The sequence below is a fragment of the Argentina silus genome (assembly GCF_951799395.1).
Source record: "Argentina silus genome assembly, chromosome: 10".
Lineage (NCBI taxonomy): Eukaryota > Metazoa > Chordata > Actinopteri > Argentiniformes > Argentinidae > Argentina > Argentina silus.
Genome location: NC_139664.1, coordinates 21789344 through 21801671, shown reverse-complemented (window position 1 = coordinate 21801671; position 12328 = coordinate 21789344).

Here is a 12328-nt window from a genome sequence, read left to right as displayed (position 1 = left end):
CTACTTTATCTATGGGCTCAATAGGTTCTAGCTCCAAAGTACAGAACTTCAACGGTCATATTATTTGGGATGGGGATGTAATGCTTTACTGCTTACTTGAATTTGATTGATGTGTAATGACAACCAGACATTAAAGCCACAATCTGTAATCGTGAAGCTCTTTTTGGATATATAAATGTATGATACTGTATATAGTATACTGTACCCATTGATTAAAGAAGAATATTCCTTTTTAGGGCTATACAGATGGATTGATTTGTCAAACAGATTAGGGTTAGGGTTCGGGGATGTCTATATTTCAGACCAAGAACAATAAGGTAAAGCTAGAGTGAGTGACATGTAGACAAGTATACAAAAGAAAACTTGGTACAAGCAATTAACACCCTTTTGTCTTAATCTATGGGAATAGGAATTTCTTCAACCCCATCCCTGAGCTTTATGTGACAGAGCTGACATTTTGTTGTTTTTCAAATTACCGATTGTGGCTTTAAAATGGGGACTCTTATTTTCTTGAGAATGTATATTGATTTGATTCTGACCTCATAGATTATGGAGAATTTTACTGTATTTAATTGTACTGTACTGTTCCCGGCTATAAACCTAAACCTAAACCAATTTTTTAAAAATTGGCTGGACATGCAATGTTGAACTTTGTCTCTTGGTCCCATTCACATCCATTGATTTTATGTTAGTGGTGTCTAAAGTTACTTTGGAGTGAGACTAGGGGTGGTGCAAGGGGGGGGGAGGCTAGGAGGTGAGGCTAGGGAGTGAGGCTAGGGGTGAGGCTAGGCTAGCTTCAGTTTGCCATCTGTAGAATTTACAGGACAGTACAAGGCTAAGGAGAAAACATATTGAAAGACAGTTCGTATTATGATATTGGTTATCTGTGTAAAATGTAATTATATCTGTTGAGTAAGTATGTGCTCTATGCTCTTACAAATAATTATTTTTCTTGGTTTCTGTGCTACTGCATCATCATAGCTCAGTCTTCGATGCAGGAACGAAATGTGTTAAATGAAGAACTTCTGTTCTAGGGGAGGAGTGGGCCTGGATTTTTACATAGTATTTGAATTTGATCTCTTGCCAAAGGGGGAGGGGAAGTGGCTCCACAGATTGTTTGTCCATAGGAAATGATGTTAGCTTTTTGTAAGATCAAGTTCAAGCAATCACACACTGGAGCTGCAGCAAAATGTAGCCTACAGATCATGAATGCCAACTATAATACATGATATGCTGGACAGGAGAGAAAAGAATGGTAAAAATACAGACAGTTATGTAACTACAAATCACTTGTTGCATATGGGCAGTAAAACAGTAAAAATAATTTGTTTACAGATTAACATTTGTGAGTTTTTTTATAGCCATTATAGCCAGCCACATTTTAAGCGGGGGGTCTGTAGGTCCCCCACCAAACATTTAGTTACAAAGACTTCATTTCCTGCATTCAGCTGAATTTTAGTGTGAATCACTAATGAGCCAACAACTGCTTAGTACAATGTACTGTTATGAACCTCAAATAAAACCAAAGGTACATATCATTAAGGAGGGAGATGACACAAGGACTAACTGTTCTGAACCCCCCCAGATGGTACGTCTAGGGATAGAAAGGCGGGGGGGGAAACGTAACATACCGTGTGTGCATATAATGCTGGGAACTGCTGGTGCTGTGGTAGTGCAATACAAACTACTAGGAAGACTTTATAAAATGCTAAAAACAAGGAAGATTTATTCAATAATAAAATTAACAAACAACCAAACAACACAGGGGGAATAGAGAGGGGACTAAGGGGAGGACGCCAGACGGCGCCAAAGAAATAAAAATAAAAATAACACCCCAAGCTATAATTCTAACCCTACCTGTTCTAACTACAAAGCTTTGTGACATGGCGCGTTTCCTACTGGAAGTACCTATCAGAAGATGGGTACACTGTGGTCATAAAGGGATGGGCATGGTCAGCAACAATACTCAGGTAGGCTGTGGCGTTTAAACAATGCTCAATTGGTACTAAGGGGCCCAAAGTGTGCCAAGAAAATATCCCCCACACCATTACACCACCACCACCAGCCTGAACCGTTAATACAAGGCAGGATGGATCCATGCTTTCATGTTGTTTACGCCAAATTCTGACCCTACCATCTGAATGTCGCAGCAGAAATCGAGACTTATCAGACCAGGCAATGTTTTTCCAATCTTCTATTGTCCAATTTTGGTGAGCCCGTGCGAATTGTAGCCTCAGTTTCCTGTTCTTAGCTGACAGGAGTGGCCTTCTGCTGCTATAGCCCATTCTCTGTAAACCCTAGAGATGGTTGTGTGTGAAAATCCCAGTAGATCAGCAGTTTCTGAAATACTCAGACCAGCCCGTCTGGCACCAAGAACCATGCCACGTTCAAAGTCTAAATCACCTTTCTTCCCCATTCTGATGCTCGGTTTGAACTTCTGCAGGTCGTCTTGACCATGTCTACATGCCTAAATGCATTGAGTTGCTGCCATGTGATTGGCTGATTAGATATTTGCGTTAACGAGCAGTTGAACAGGTGTTCCTAATAAAGTGGCAGGTAAATGTACAGTGCCTTCAGAAAGTATTTACCCCTTTACTTTTTCCACATTTTGTTGTGTTATAGACTCAATTTAAAATGGATTAAATTAAAATAATTTGCCATCAATCCACACACACAATACCCCAGAATGACAAAGTGAAAACAGGTTTTTATAAATTTCAGTAAATTTATTAAAATTGAAATACAGAAATACCTCATGTACATAAGTATTCAGACCCTTTGCTATGACACTCTTAAAATTAGCTAAAATGCAAAAATGTCATCAACAAATCACTCAATAAGTTGAATTGAGTCCATCTTAATGCAAGGATAATAGTTAATGTAATTTTGGAATTAATATCTTGGTTTTTATAGGGTCTCTGATTTGTATAGGAATCAATTATGCACTGTGTAGATTAGGATGTCACTACCAACTCAGCAAATTTCATAATCTTCTCTTGATCCTGACAAACTCCCCAGTCCCTGCCAGTGACAAATATACCCATAACTTGCAAAATTATTTTAATTTAATCCATTTTAAATTGAGTCTATGATATAACAAAATGTGGAAAAAGTAAAGGGGTCTGAATACTTTCCAAAGGCACTGTATACAACAGCTTAGCTGGAGGTACTGCTGCAGGAGTCAGGAGGGATGGACAGCTGCTGGGTGAAGGTGGGCTTAGACAGACCCTCACTGCCCTGATTGCCAGCCTGCAGAGGTGGGCTAGTGCCGGGACTGACTCTGGAACACACAACATAAAGGTTATAGAGACTCCAGAACACACACACACACACACACACACACACACACACACACACACACACACACACACACACACACACACACACACACACTAAATACATAAACGCAATATGTCAAAGGCAGCAGATTTGAATGGCAGGAAACCTTTTATCTGTGTTGCATCTGTTTAATGGTAACTTTTATTTGCAAATTGACAATGATCATTTATATTAACCTGGTCAGTAGAAAAACTGAAGTGTGTGTGTGTGTGTGTGTGTGTGTGTGTGTGTGTGTGTGTGTGTGTGTGTGTGTGTGTGTGTGTGTTTCATTTGGATGTACAGTTGTGGTCAGAAGTTTACATACACTTGTAAAGAATATGTATGTCATGGCAGTCTTGAGTTTCCAATCATTTCTACAACTCTTATTTTTCTGTGATGGATTGATTGGAGCACATACTTCTTTGTCACAAAAAACATTCATGAAGTTTGGTTCTTTTATGAATTTATTATGGGTCTTCTGAAAATGTGACAAAATCTGCTGGGTCAAAAATATACATACAGCACCTTGAATTATCAATTACCTCTTAACTTCTTATGAGTGATTATGATTGACTACAGCTGGTGACTTATTTCAGCCCATTTAAATAGGGCACGTTTGATACACTCATTACACTCAGCCAAAAACACTACAATGGGAAAGTCTAAGGAGCTCAGCACGGATCTGAAGTGCATCATTGACTTGAACAAGTCAGGAAAGTCACTTTGAGCCATTTCAAAGCAGCTACAGGTCCCAAGATCAACTGTGCAAACAATTGTTTGTAAGTATAAAATGCATGGCACAGTTGTGTCACTGCCACGATCAGGAAGAAAATGCAAGCTATCACCTGCTGCTGAGAGAAAATTGGTCAAGATGGTCAAGAGTCAACCAAGAACCACCAAAAAGCAGGTCTGCCATGAATTAAAAGCTGCTGGAACACAGGTGTCAGTGTCCACAGTCAAGCGTGTTTTACATCGCCATGGGCTGAGAGGCTGCCATGCAAGAAGGAAGCCGTTGCTCCAGAAGCGGCACCTTAAGGCTCGACTGAAGTTTGCTGCTGATCACATGGACAAAGAAAAGGCCTTCTGGAGGAAAGTTCTGTGGTCAGATGAAACAAAAATTGAGCTATTTGGCCACAATGACCAGAAATATGTTTGGAGGAGAGAAGATGAGGCCTTTCACCCCAAGAACACCATACCTACCGTCAAGCATGGTGGTGGTAGAGTATTATGCTTTGGGCCTGTTTTGCTGCCAGTGGAACTGGTGCTTTACAGAAAGTAAATGGAATAATGAAGAAGGAGGATTACCTCCAAATTCTTCAGGAAAACCTAAAATTATCAGCCAGAAGGTTGGGTCTTGGACGTAGTTGGGTGTTCCAACAGGACAATGACCCCAAACACACATCAAACGTGGTAAAGGAATGGCTAAATCAGGCTATAATTAAGGTCTTAGAATGGCCTTCACAAAGTCCTGACTTAAACCCCATCAAGAACATGTGGAGTGTGCTGAAGAAACAAGTCCGTGTCAGAAAGCCAACGAATTTAGTTGAACTGCACCGATTCTGTCAAGAGGAGTGGTCAAAGATTCAGCCAGAAGCTTGCCAGAAGCTTGTGGATGGCTACCAAAAGCGTCTTATTGAGGTGAAAATGGCCAAGGGACATTTAACCAAATATTAGCATTGCTGTATGTATATTTTTGACCCAGCAGATTTTGTCACATTTTCAGAAGACCTATAATAAATTCATAAAAGAACCAAACTTCATGAATGTTTTTTGTGACAAAGAAGTATGTGCTCCAATCAATCCATCACAGAAAAATAAGAGTTGTAGAAATGATTGGAAACTCAAGACTGCAATGACAAACATATTCTTTACAAGTGTATGTAAACTTCTGACCACAACTGTATGAGCTCACTGACTGAAATTTTCAACAAAATGCATGAATTGTCAAATAATATTGACATCCTAATCTACACAGTGTGTAATTATGGAAATCAGAGAACCTATAAAAACAAAGATATTAATTCCAAAATTACATGAACTATTATCCTTTCATTAAGATGGACTTAGTTCAACTTATTGAGTGATTTGTTGATGACATTTTAGCATTTTAGCTAATTTTAAGAGTGTCATAGCAAAGGGTCTGAATGTACATGAGGTATTTCTGTATTTCAATTTTTAATACATTTTTAATAAGTTTAAAAAAACGTGTTTTCGCTTCATCATTCTGGGGTATTGTGTGTGAATTGATGGCAATTTCCGAAGGCACTGTAGATTGTGAGAGAACAGTAAGGTTGCAGTATACTTATTGAAAGCCTTACCTTCAGCCACGATGTGTCCATTGATTTTCCACTTGATACCATCGCACAGAAAACATGTTCCAAATATCACTGGATTTTAAATAGGCAAATCAGCCTTCTTAATATCTTCCACAACTAGCCTCGATTGACAAGACTGCTGATCTCATTTTATGATGTTCGCTCATGGCGGCGTCCCTTAGTTCTATCAAGCCTTAGCATTAGAATGCCACTGCAATTGTGTCAACAGATATGTAAATGATATGGATTTATTTGAAGACATGACGTACTGCATAACTAAAAGCACATTTCTACCAAATGGATGAAGAAAACTATTAATTAACCTGTTGTAAAATATAACACACGTGGAGACTGGTAAACTGTGAAAATGACATGACACACTGACTTACTTATAAGTAGACAGGCCATAAGCCTATCAATAAGCCAATAAGTACAGTCATGAGAAAAAGTTAGGACACCCCCCAAAATATTAAGTTATTCTCTTAAAAATATGGACATATCAATATGTTATCTTCTTTCTAACAATGTCTATAGATAAAGGGGATGTAATTGAACAAAAAACTATGAAAATGTAACTTTGTAATCATTTATTTAACGAAAAATTAACAATAATGCCAATTCCTACTGAGGAAAAAGTTAGGACACCCTATGCCCTAATAGCTAGTATTGCCCCCCTTGGCTGAAATAACCTCAATTAGACGTTTCTTATAACTGTCTACAGGTCTCTGACATCAATTGGGAGAAAGTTTTTCCCACTCCTCCTTGCAGAATTCTTTCAGCTGTGTGATGTTCGAGGGGTGTCTTGCATGCACAGCCAGTTTCAAATCAATCCACAGCATCTCAATAAGATTAAGATCCGGGCTTTGACTTGACCATTCCAGAACTCTCAATTTATTTTTCTTGAGTCATTCCTTGGTAGATTTACTGGAATGTTTTGGGTCATTGTCATGTTGCATGGTCCACATCTGCTTCAGCTTCAACTTTCGAACAGATGGTCTCACATTTTCCTCAAGCACCCTCTGATACAATACAAAATTCATAGTGGATTCTATGATGGTGAGCTGACCAGGCCCTGCTTCAGAAAAGCAGCCCCAAACCATGACATTTCCACCCCCATGCTTCACAGTTGGTATGAGGTTCTTGTTCTCAAATGCTGTCTTGGTTTTGCGCCAAACATGTCTACTCTTACTGTGCCCAAATAGTTCAACTTTGGATTCATCTGTCCAAAGCACATTGTTCCAGAAGTTCTGGTCTTTCTCTAGGTGTTCTCTGGCAAACTTTAGTCTTGCCCTGATGTTTTTTTTTGACAGCAGGGGTTTCCTCCTTGCACACCTCCCATGTAATGCAAACTTGTTCAGTCTCTTTCTTATGGTGGATGCATGTACTTTGACATCAATTGTGGCAAGAGATACCTGTAGGTCTCGTGATGACATTCTGGGATTGTTGGAGACTTCTTTAAGCATCTTTCGGTCAGCTCTTAGGCTGAACTCGCTTGGGCGGCCTGACCTGGCCATGTTGGTGGTGGTTTTAAACGTTCTCCACTTGTAAATTATTTTCCGGACAGTGGAATGGCCAATTTCGAATAGTTTGGAGATCTTTTTATATCCCTTCCCAGACTCATATGCATCTACAATTTTTCTTCTGAAGGCCTCAGAGAGCTCTTTTGATCTCGCCATGGTGATGCAACTCACTTCAACAATCAAGAGCAAACCAAACTAAATATCTGAGGTTTAAATAGGACAGGCTCCTCCAAAATCCTCTGTAACGATGTTCTAATCATTTGCACCTGATGTGGTGCTCTTTATTATAATTTTAGGCATTTTAAGTGGAACTAAATGTAGGGGTGTCCTAACTTTTTCCTCACAAGAAGATTGCATTTCTATTAATTACATTTTACCAATAATTTTTTAAATAATTTGTTTCAGTTGTATTTGTTTAGTTATATTACCTCAATTTTTCAATATTGTTCAAATGAATATCAAATGTCCATATGTTTGAATATGTTGAAGAAGACAAAGGTTTTCATAGGGTGTCCTAATTTTTTCTCATGACTGTATGTTGCTTAGTTTGTCCCATAGAAAATGCATTCCAATGTCATACTTTCGTGAAAAACATAACTTTGGGCCCCCTCCACCAGTATGATTAGTACAGTTATAAGCACAACAACACAGTATTTTTGTCACTTTTGAACTGATCAGTTCGAACTATTAAAAGAAATTGGCGCACAAATTATCAAAGCTTAATACACACATTTCTTTGGGGGTGGGGCAAATCTATGTGATAGACCAATCACAAATTGTGTAGCAATTACAGTAAATAAATAATCTTGATACAAATGATATGCAGTTAAATAAATATTTCGGCACTTATATTAGTTGGATACGGTTAATCATTTATTCATCAAACTTTGTGTAGCCTAATCATCATTGTTATCATATATTAATTTGAAATATTTAGTTGGCCAAATCATAATAATAATTTCAATTTAATTATCCTTTGACTTCACCATCATCTTAGGCATCCAAGTAATGGCTTGCTATCAAATGATGCCCTTTGCAAATTCATAATTTATAGCCCATCACATATCATAACAGTCTCATCATTTTTAATTATGAAAATCAATTAATCATCATTAAAGTTTTATTGGGCTCCTATATTGTCATCTTGCATTCATGATATTGCAATATAGCTGTATGTGCATGAGAATATACAAAATAATAATGCATGTACTGGCCTATACTGCACACAGAATGCAATTTGATGTACTACAGCAGGGGTGTCAAACTCATTTTCACCCCAGGCCACATCAGCATCATGGTTGCCCTCAAAGGGCCGGTTGTAACTGTAAGACTGTATACATGTTACTTCTCCTTAACATATTGTAACAAATAACTGTGTTATACCAAGTGTACAAATAACAAGTGTACAAATATTGTACATGCATTTACATAAATGTAAAAATATATGTAAGCACATTGCCCTGTTATTATAACATAAATCCCTTTAATTTATCAGGTTAAGAAACCCTCCATTACTCCATCAATGAAAGATCAAACTTTTCAAGTGAATAACAAAGACAAATATGATTAAACAAGTTATTACAAATCAACTTTTTTTTTAAACTTTTTTTGTCACAGTTGAGAAGGACAGAACTATGGTAGAACAAATAAGCTGCTGCTGCTAAAGCTGCTGCTGTGAGCTGCTAAAACATGTGGGACATGTGTGGCATTTAACAAAAACAAATAGCTGCAGACAGCCTTACAGAGGGCATACATCCAACTAATGAGTGTACTCCTTCATCACCGACACTGCCTCGTAACACAGAAGACATATAGTTTTTTCTCCTTGAAGCAAAAACATGTATTCGCCTTCCCACCTTTCATTAAATTGCCTTCCCTCTGCATCAACTTTTCTCTTCTTGGATATTTTGGGATTATTTGTAGATCTTTTTCATATCCATCACCGGTTTAGTCAAACGCCGATATGCGATCTAGCGGCAGGATCCCGTCATTTCGCGGGTCACAAATTTGACATGCATTGTGGGAGATGTAGTTTATGGTCACTGTACGCTGTAAAGCATCGTAGACTTTTATTTTAAGACAATTATGTACTTTTTAAGCTCTCGCGGGCCACATAAAATGACGTGGCGCGCGGGCCTTGAGTTTGACACATGTGTACTATAGTGTTAGTGTTCAATTGTTGCGGAAATTCTGAATGCAACGCGCCGAAGTGTAGCAAGGTTCCCGAACATTTTGGAAAAGCAAATTCAGGCAGAAAAGCAGGGTCTTAACCCTCCATCTTCATTGGCATCTTCCCCTGATGAATTCATGAATGAAACAAAATCAGATCCAACAAGGAATCAGATCCAACAATTTATTACTGTCATGGGCAAGTAGTCAGAGACAGTAGTTTCCTTTTATGAATTGATTGTGTACAAACATTTTACCAGGTGTTTAAAGACATTGTTGCCTATATGTAACATTGGCCTCATGCAGGAAGCGATATACGAACAAATTTCCTCTTATTTTATTTCCTATCCACGATTTGTTCTTATTTTGTGAGTACCCACTGATTTCTGGGATTCACCAATGTTTTCTTATTTTTGCTCTTCTGTTAGGCAAGAGAAAATTTTACAAGTGGTCGAGAGCACTCTTACCAAGATAAGAAAAAAAAAATCTTGGACCAATCCTGTTTGTCCAATGCAAGGAAACATAAGTTTTAAATTTGAAGAACATAAAACAACGCATGAATATCATATAATCAAATTTAGATTATCATATGTTTTAGAGTAAGTATAATGATTGGATTATTACATTTGAGGGCTAAAGAAATGCTATTGGTCCATTGATCCCAATTAAGACGATAAAAACCCTTGGATGATGATGAATGGCTTACATACTGCTCTTAGATGCTTTGGCCATCCAGGCCTTACGCAGAGAACACGTTTTTAGAGATCACACAGATCTATTTGATGAGACAGATGAATGGCTGCTGAGCCGTTTCAGATTGCCAAGATCACTGCTTTTAGATTTGTGCAATACTCTGGAGCATCAATTTAGGCGAAACACACGCCGGTCAAATCCTATGCCTCCACACAGGTACTTACTTAGCGCACTCAGAGTTTTAGCCACAGGATCCTTTCAGAGAGAGATAAGGAGACAGGTCAGGCATTTCACACTCTTTTTGAGTCGTGCGCTTCCGAGAGTACTGAAAGCTAACATATCATTCATGCCCCAGTACATATTGTTTCCGTACAGTGCTAACCAACAGACAAGAATGCTTTTTCATATATTATTGGCGCCGTAGACTGCACCCACATACGCATCAAAGCGCCCTCTCCAGATCCATTACCATTCCTCAACCGTAAGCTGTACCACTCCATTAATGTCCAAATAATATCAGATGCAAACTGTCACCTTCTGAATGTCGTGGCCCGTTGACCAGGGGGAGCACACGACTCCTTTGTGCTGCAGAACAGCTCAGTGGGGATGTGTCTAGCTCAAGGAGCTGATGGAGAAGAGTGGCTGATTGGTAAGTGATTTGTAATTATGAAAACAACTATCCAGTTTAACCTTTATAAAAACTCAACTTTATATAAATTGAACATAGGTGACCAAGGTTATGCCCTCACTCCATGGCTCATGATCCTGCTTGCAAACCCCCAGACCAGACAGGTGCGTTCTTACAACCACCGACACGCGCGTACTCACTCCGTGGTAGAGCGCACAATTGGAGTGCTGAAGGCCAGGTGGATGTGCCTTGATTCCTGTACGCTGCACAATGTGGCCATGAGACGTGGCGTGCCACTTCCAGATCAGATACCCCCTGTGGAGGAAATGTCAGACAACCCAGTGGACGCACTTTATGGAGATGGCATCATCGTTCGGCAGCAGTTAATTGACCGCTTATGAGGTAGGCTAGCATATGGTTTTGTATACCTTTGGGCCTGTAAAGCCCTTTGAGACTTTAAACAGGGATATTGGGCTTTAAATAAACTTGAACTTCAAATGGTGGTGAATAACAAATAAGGAATTCCACACAAGCCAGTTGCAGTGTCACATTTTATTTGGACTTGCTTTTGAGTGTTTTATTAATCCTTTCAAGGTTTTTGGTTATATTATTTAACACAGAAGTCTGCATCATCACAAGCTCTGCAGTTTGTGATGATGATGCACTTTATTGGCCTTGTTCTGAAAAAAAAAAAAATCTTTTTTTTTTCTTTTTTTTCTTTTTTTAAATTGAACGCAGACATTATATTAATTGAAATAACAGCAAAGAAGCCTAGATTACTACAGGTAGAAAAACAAGTTATGTATGTATAAATACATTTTAAGGCATTCATACAGTAGATCTCCAACATGAACTTGCAAAATGTACCTTCAGTAAATGTCTGTAAATGCGTCGCTGATGGGGGCTTGATGTGCCTGGCAGTGGATCACAGTCTGTGTCACAAACTGATGCACCTGGAGCGGCATCGCTGTCAAATGGAGCATCTGGCCCTGTCAGTGCCACCTCTCCAATTATTTCTTGAATTCTTAGGTCTACTTGCGAGACCGCCACCTCCACCAGTTGTCATCATGGAGTGCTTGGCTTGGGAAATTCGTTTTTTTTGCTGCCATTTAAATGTCAAACCATTTTCAGTTACTGTGCGTCCCTCTGCTGACACGGCATTTACAGCATCACAAATGTGATTTTTGATTTTCCTGTAACGTCAGTACTGACGCTCTGGAAAACCACATGTTTACTTTGTTTAAGTTTATTTAACAGATTTCACTACTGCTGAAGTTCTTCTTCTTACAGCCTTTTTTTTGTGGCATCTCTCCAATTCTTGGGCATGTGCCAGAGTATTTGCACACGGCACAACACCTGCCCATTTGTAGTGTTTAGGGGGCGTTACCTATGCTAATAACAAACAATCGGCCAAGCACCTCCAATGTATGATCAAGTGGGATTAATCATTCAGCACACCTGGGTAAGAGCAGATTTGGATACTTAAGAACAGATTTGGATGGTTAAGAACTTTTGGTGCATCTGGAGTTGACTTCTCTTATTTTTTCTCTTAACAGAAAATTTAGAGAAAATATAAGAGACATTTAAGGGAATGTTGCTGCATGAAGCCCATTGTCTTTAAAGGGTTAAAATGACATTAAAATGTATATCAGATCACATGTATATCAGATCGCAAAAGGGGACAC